The sequence below is a fragment of the Calypte anna genome, chromosome 7, assembly GCF_003957555.1.
Source record: "Calypte anna isolate BGI_N300 chromosome 7, bCalAnn1_v1.p, whole genome shotgun sequence".
Classification (NCBI taxonomy): domain Eukaryota; kingdom Metazoa; phylum Chordata; class Aves; order Apodiformes; family Trochilidae; genus Calypte; species Calypte anna.
In genome coordinates, this window is record NC_044253.1 from 36292439 (window position 1) to 36300731 (window position 8293).

Consider the following 8293-nt stretch of genomic DNA (forward strand, 5'->3'; position numbering starts at 1 on the left):
CCACACCAGTCTGTTCTGCAGCCCTACATGTGGAGTGATGATAACTGCAACGCCTGCTTCCTTCCAGCATGGAAAACCTACATCACAGCTTGATCAGATGTCCTTTTGGATACTGCAGGGTCAGATATGTTGGCCCCTGGCACTGTATATTTTAAGTTGAGGCTTTGGGCAAATGGAAGGAGCTTGAGATCAAGCTTGTCAGAGTTGAAATATTTTTGTTTAAGAGTAATAAAACACTAATTGCCTCATGTCTCTTAAGTTTCATTGCGTGAGCAGGCAAACCAAGAATGCAAAGCAAGATAGCACAGAGATCACAGGAACTGTTCTCTTCATCTGTTCCCAGAATAAAGCTTCAGATAAAGTCACTTACAAATAAAGTATTACAGGAACAAAGGAAAGGTTATGTTGCCTGTTACCAGTCACTAGTTTAGGCTGCTCATAAATTTTCTTACCAGCAAGATGCAATTGCTGTATTTTGAGTGGCATTCTTCTGTGTAACTGGATCCACCATTGTTTACTGAGGTTTCACAGTTTTTACATTAATGTTCAAGATTTTATTTACCACTGAAGAATCCTTTAAGATGCCACATTCACTTTCCTTGATCCAAAGTTCACAGATCTGTGGAGTACTTCAGTGCAGAAATTTTTTTTTCTTGGTAGCTAAGGACCATGGATAACAACATGTTCTTCCCAAGGAGCTGGTGGCTAAGCACACAGAGCTGTCCCCAGAGTGACAAAATGGGGAATTCCCTTTAACAGAACTTAAGAGGATTGCTACAGGCATTTCTGCTATGGCCTTGACAGAGCCAGGAAAGCTTAGGGACTGGATTATGTGATACATAATACACTGAGACCATAATAAGCAAGTGCTGCCCGTGGAAGAAGTGACTAGATGAAGTGATAGTGATTGATGATGCAATCCTCTCTGAAGCTCATCTCATTTATTAAAGAAGTCTTCCTGTGCCCCACAGAGAGCTTGGTATCCTCCATAAAGGCATTTCACTGAGAATCCACTTCTCTTAGTGAGACAGGGAGGGAGAAATTAGAGGTGAATTCAGCTGATGCTAATAAGCTCAGAGCTGTGTCCCAAACAGTGCCCCTGCTAGAAACCTTCAGGTGCATCCTGTGACCTTGTACCTGGCTCTAGGTACACCTGATGGCCACTGCCAGACAGCTCTGGGAGGGGGTGTAAGATTTCACATTCAAATCTTACCCTTTAAAGTTTGAACTGCCCTTCTCAGGCAGGAAAATAATCTGAAAAGTATGGGAATTCAGAGCTTCTGTTGATTTATTTTCCCAAGATTTAACAGTACTTCCACCAAAGATGCCACCTGCCCAGCCCCAAACTTTTCCCCCTTGTGATGCCCAGGCAGCTGTCATGCTGTGAGGATCCTTAACAACTGTAAGGACAACACTACCAGAGCAGATTCAGAGCTGTGAAAGTGCAGCTGGCAGCTTTCTCCAGCTGAAATTCATGTGTTCATCCTGCAGCTGAGACCCTAGAGAACAGGGGGCTTTAGCAGAACCTGAAAGGCCTGACCAGAACACACCCAAACCAGCAACAAGGCACACTCTGTCTGACTTCTTAGAAAGTAAAACCTGACCCATTTTGTGGCATACTTAAAAAATTAAAGGTAATAATGGCTTGCACTCATTAAATAAAGAGAAATCAGTATTTTCCACTGTGACTTGAGTTCAGATATGGAATCATGGAATCATTTTGGTTGGGAAAAATATATTTAAACCATTGAGTCCAAGTATCAAGTTAGCTCTTTTGAGTCCAGCTTAAATGGCAACTATTTGATTTAATGGGAGAAAACCAAATTTAATTTATTGCCAATTAAAATAGTGAAAAATGTAAATCAGAACAGCACCTTCCCCTCATGCTCCTCTCTTTCTCCAAGCTCATCTTCACAGTTCACTCCCCCTCACTTTGCCTGTGTAGGAAAGGCAGAAAAGTGGTAAATGAGAATGTGTTAAAACAATTTCCCCACTCCCCAAAAGTGCCAAGTACCCAGGAGGAGACAAAACTAAGTAGGAGGCCAGGCTGAGGTAATTTTTTAGCTTGTATTGTGTTCAAAGTTAGACACACCAGAGCCTGACACAAAAAACCTGCACACCCACCAAATCTCTCTGAAGATACAGATTTCAAGCTGGCAGAGCCCTCTCTCCACATCATCTGTTCTCAGTAAAAGAAGGTCATGAAGGTTTCTTTTTCTCCATCTTCCATATAGAAAACACCTCAGATGTGCCAAAAGCTTTGTCCACAGCCAGGAACATGGAGTGTGACACCAGTCTGCACTCAGGAAGACACCTACTGCACTGAGGATAAAGGTAAATACACACCATCAGCATTGCAGCTTTTCTGGGTGTGCTCTCAGAGCATCAAAAGCACCAAAATCAACAGTAAAGAAAGTTGTATATTAAAACAACACTTACCACTCAAAGCCACTTCAGCCAAAAGAAACTGCAATCATGAGCTGTAACTTGGAGAGCTTCCCATTTCCTGCAAGCAGCTTCTTGGAAATTTCACTTCCTCTCCTCCACTCTAGTCCCTTGCCAGTTACCTGGAGTACTCTCAGAGGTAAATGATCCTGAGAAAACATTCAGCACACAGTTAAATTTAAACTGAAGTAGAAGCCAAAGAGGAAACACCTGCACACTTCAGAAAATTGAAGAGTGTCTTCTCTAAGAAACATACAGAATTTCAAATTCTCTCCCTCGTTTAATTAGAGCTTTGAGAGAAATGTGAATGAGCAGAAGTTAAATTTATGTCTGAAAGAACAGTGACCTGACAAAACACTGCTGAATTTTTAGCACGGTCCTCTAGGAATTCATCACTGCACACTGGGATTGGGGACAGAAGGTATTTTTTAGGCCAAGTTTGTGGATAAGTTGTTAAACCCCTGTTATATTGTAAGGCTGGGGAGAACAGGAAGTGAGATTTGGTTTTCTCCCCCTGCTGATCAGTGTTTCATGTTCTAGAAAACACTGTGAGGAGGGTACTACATGATGAGCAGGAATTACAGCTTTTACTATTATCTTACTCAATGGTTTACTCCTCCTACCAGCTCCCCTTCCTAAAAGCCCTTCAGTCCCAGCAGGCTGGAGGACACAGAGCTGAATGCCCTGTCATCACTTGACCATTCATGACACCACTGGTTTCACTAAAGCAGTGCAAATTCCAAGCACAAATAAAATCTGTCACATCTGGACTTGATGAAACACAGATGTTTATGAACAAACTATGGATTGCAGACACAGTCACTGACATTGTCAAGTGACCACTGTGCAAAGGAAAAGGAAGTGGCCTTGTGATGGGAGAGGTGGGCAGTAAGGACTCTGGTGTCATCCCCACTTCTCACTCTTTTTGCTGGCTCTGTACTTGCTGTTCTTTTTGTGTGGCAGACCCTGAGCAGAGTGAGTGGCAGCACAGATCACCTACCAAGGAAGGGAAGTGCCAGGCCTTTGGGGCTCTAAATATGGTGGTTTGGAAGGACAGTTTGGAATGCTTCCTGTTCTGGATTAAAAGAAAAAAAAAACCAATAATTGGAAGAGGCTTTGGTTGTTTTAGACTATCACAGGGTTAGAAGTATACACTATTATTTCCTCATAAGGAATTTCTGCAGAAACACATCATTATCCACTTTAACTGAAAGCTTACTCTGGAAAAACCACAGAGCTGAAAGGACTTCAGACAAAAGCTCTCCACTGCCTCTACAGAATGAGCTTTCACTTGCCTCAAGAGAACATAAGATACATACTCAGGAGAAGGTGGAGATCTGTCCAAACATCAGGCTTCTTCTCAAGCAGCCCAGGAGACACAGCAATTCCAGTACTTCTGAAAATACTTCATGACATCTCAAGTACCATCTAGGGAACAAAGAACATTCTATCAGGAGCAGAAGCAGGTCTCTGATCTTTCCTGGAGACACAGGACTATCAACATTTAACCAAAGGATAGAGCTAAAATTTTAGGAGTGTTTTAGTGGTAGTTTACGTTGTATTGACACTGTCCTGCTGCAGAAAACCAAGTTTGTTAATTAGAAGAAAGACCACCACTAGTTCCTTCATACTGAGGACCCAGAAATTAACTCTTATGAAATCAGTAAACTACACAAACAGATTCTCACCCTCCTGTGAGCCTTATCACTCAGGAAAATTATCAAGAAGAGCAAAAAAAATCTGTTTAGAGCAGCATGCTCATGTTTAAACAGGGGCAGATTGTCCTCAGCAGAAGGCCAGCACCCACCAGAAGATCAAGTGAGGTGCACTGCAGAGAGCCAAGGATGGCAGCAACAAGATGAATTCCAAATACCCACACTGAAAGATCTGACTATAGTGCCATAAAATATCATCATTTGCCATCAATATGCATCATTTCACCACAGGTTAACTGTCATTAAAACTGTATTAAATAACTAGATGAAAACAACTGTACTCTATTTTTCCCCCTTTTCTCCAAGATACACACAATCCTTTAGGCATACATCACATCCAAACATAAGGTTCCATAAAGAGTGAAGTTTTTCTTCCATCTAGATTACTGATGAGAATTACTCTCACAGCACCCAGTGCTCCTTATTTTCCATCCAGGAAAGATTCCTTAGGACAAGGAACTTCCCTATTTGTCCTCAGAAAGCACCCCACGAAATTCCAGAAAACACATTGAGTTACTGGAGAAAATAAACACCTTGCTTGCCCTATGCATTCTGAATGGGATGAGATCCTGGGGCTCAGCAGCTTACAATGGGAAAAAAAAAACCCAAACCAACTCATAAACACTCTGGTCATGAGCCAGGTTTTTGGCCTCCCCTCCTTCTCCCCCCAGATCATACCTTAGCTGATGATTTGTGGACAGACCTGCTGGGTAAGTCTCTGACCTAAAAAAATCAACACAGCCTGTTTTACACCACACTGCTTACCTTCACTGAGGAGGTGCACTGCTGCTGGGAGAAGAGAATCTTTACTGCTGGGACAGGCTCTGAGGTTCATTCCTGCAAAGCTTTGTTCAGAAGGGAAGGGGAGATCAAGGAGAATTTTGTCATCAGAGGCACACAGAGAGCAGGAACGTTTCACAGCACCCTCCTCAGCTATACCACACTTTCCATCCCTCATGGAACAGATTCTTCCTGCCTAACCTTCTGAGAATGTCTGTTCTACTGAGCTTAAGGGAGCAGAGTGTCATTCTGCCAACAGAGCAGGCAGCTGCTATCCACAACCAGGAGCAGGAACTCGAGTGGCAGGGAAGAGGAACTGGAGGGTCTGAGTGCATGGGACTTGAGTGGAAACCCTTGTGAAGTGTGAAGGAAGAGAGGTCTGGTGGATGCTGAGACTGCTTGAGGTGGACTGAGCTGCAGTCAGAGGGATGTGAAGAGTAGCAAGTTAATTCAGTTGGAAAGTGAAGGTTTATTTTCCCTGGTAAGGTGTAAAGGTAGAGAGTCTACATGCCTGGGCTGAAGGTCTGACAGAAGTTTCTTCTTTGTATCAGAGATAAGAATGGGTGTCACAGACCTTGGGAAGTCACTTAGCTGCCTCTGACACCTGCCAAAACTCAAGCAGCTCTGTTGGTTGAGGCAGGACAGGCTTCTCTGTTATTCCACACCTTTACATTCCTGCCATGAACTCCCTGCACTGAGCCTGGGTGATGGGCTGGCACTCCCTCTCCTGAGTCCCCAGGGCTGCCCACTCCAGCCCTCCCTGCAGGGCCCTTGCTCTCCATACCCCTTCAGGACCTTCTTCTACCTGCTCTCCCTGGAGCTCTCCTCCTTGTCCTCTGTGTGTAGCTCTTGTGTGTCTGCCCACCAGCCCCCACAGCCACCACATAGACCAGTACTTCAAACAGAAAAATAATTTACATTTGAATAGCAATGTTATACATGAAGTTACTACATAAATATACATACACACACACACATATATACACAGGCATCTGCCTCTAAATTCTGTACAAACTGCAACAACCTGCACACCACACAAACCAGTCTGGATTTTCCAGCAGGCTGAAAAGGACTCATTATCACTCCTGGTTTACACCCAGGAGGCTGCCAGCCTTGAAGGGGAGTCAGGGCTGTGTGCCTTTTCATGGCTTCTCTACAATTTAGCAGAAGCAGTTCCTTTTGTAGGCACAGCCCTTCTTGTCAAGCCAGCCAGACACTGCTATGGGCAACCCAGCAGGAGAATGAACTGGAGAATAATTTCTTCATTTATAGCCTTGTGGAAGCTCAAGACTCCTAGGTTTGCAAAATAAATGCTTGAACATTACCACAAGAAAGCAAAGTAAACATCAGAAAAACATACATAATTCCAACACAAAGTAATAAACAACTACTTTGCACCAAGTTACAGAGCTTTCTCTGAAAAATTAGCCTTAAAGATTCTGTTCCAACAAAGCTAAGTGCATCACAAGTGGAATTGTTTACCTGTCCTTTTTTCATGTACATAGTATGTCTTCTCTGTAAAATCTAGGTGGACATTGGCAAACTAAGGTGCTGAGCTGAACACAGACTGAGTAAGGGTGATGAGTTTGTGTTCCTCCATTAGCAACAAGCACAGAAGAAATGGAAACACAGCCTTTAAAGAGGAAAGGTTATACTAACTTTAAAAACAGCACAGTGATAAACTGGAATATGTATTTGGAAGACAAAGAACTGAAATTCTATGAAAATTTAGAAAACCAAAACCAAAAATGCAGTGCTGCTTCAGGCAATACTCACAAGTAAAATTTCTCAGTGAACAGAATCACAGCTCTCATCCCCATCTTTTAAAACCAACTGATTCTGTACTGATTCTTGACAATTATCCCAACTTTTTATTCTGTTGTTCTCAGAACACTGTGCAAACTGGGGTACTGTGCAAATCCATATAATATTCCTAACACTAACTACAGAAGTGAACCAATCTTTTTTCTGGTTTTGTTTTTGTTTATGTGTTTTAAGTCTGAAGAAGACAGAGTCCTCAGACTGCACTGTACAACATGCAGAAAAAAATACCTACATTTATGATCACATTCTCAACCTTGTAACAGGAACTAATAACAGACCTGCTGATATTGATATATACAAAATACTCTGAAGCTGCTCTAAGAATTCAGCATCTGGAGCAAAGAGTGTCACTGTTCAACTGTACATTTTGCCATCAGTTTCATTTCATTCACTGCTTTAAATTGATCCCAAGTTGTATGCTTTTTCTTAAAGAAACATGCCTGCCACTGATTATGCAACTCAGTGGTTATGGCTTTGGCTTAAATGTTGCTGAAAGACATTGTTTATCATATTCAGGTTTTTAAAGTGGACAATTATTTTCCCTGGAAATTATTTTAAGTAACTGGGCCCACTTTAGAAGCTACCACTGCTGAAAATGATGGGTTTGTTTCCTGAATGCTACAGGGACAGCACACTTGCACACACTGCCTGGATTTACATGACTTGCTTTGTTTTCCTGGGCCTCCCCGTTGGTGGTGTTTCCATCACCCCTCAGCAAGTTTGCTGATGACACTAAGCTGGGAGGAGTGGCTGACACACCAGAAGGCTGTGCTGCCATTCAGAGAGACTTAGACAGGCTGGAGAGTTGGGCAGGGAGAAACATGATGAAATTCAACAAGGGGAAGTGTAGAGTCTTGCATTTGGGGAAGAACAACAAGATGTCCCAGTATAGGTTGGGGGCTGACCTGCTGGGGAGCAGTGTAGGTGAAAGAGACCTGGGGGTCCTGGTAGACAAGAAGATGACCATGAGCCAGCAATGTGCCCTTGTGGCCAAGAAGGCCAATGGCATCCTGGGGTGCATTAGAAAGGGTGTGGTTAGTAGGTCAAGAGAGGTTCTCCTCCCCCTCTATTCTGCATTGGTGAGGCCGCACCTGGAGTATTGTGTCCAGTTCTGGGCCCCTCAGTTCAAGAAGGACAGGGAAGTGCTTGAAAGAGTCCAGCGCAGAGCTACTAAGATGATTAAGGGAGTGGAACATCTCCCTTATGAGGAAAGGCTGAGGGAGCTGGGTCTCTTTAGTTTGGAGAAAAGGAGACTGAGGGGTGACCTCATCAATGTTTTCAAATATGTAAGGGGTGAGTGTCAGGGAGATGGAGTTAGGCTCTTCTCAGTGGTGACCAGTGATAGGACAAGGGGTAATGGGTGTAAATTGGAGCACAGGAGGTTCAAGTTGAATATTCGAAAACATTTTTTTCCTGTAAGGGTGACAGAGCCCTGGAACAGGCTGCCCAGGGGGGTCGTGGAGTCTCCTTCACTGGAGACATTCAAAACCCGCCTGGACACGTTCCTATGCGAAGTGCTCTAGGTGGCC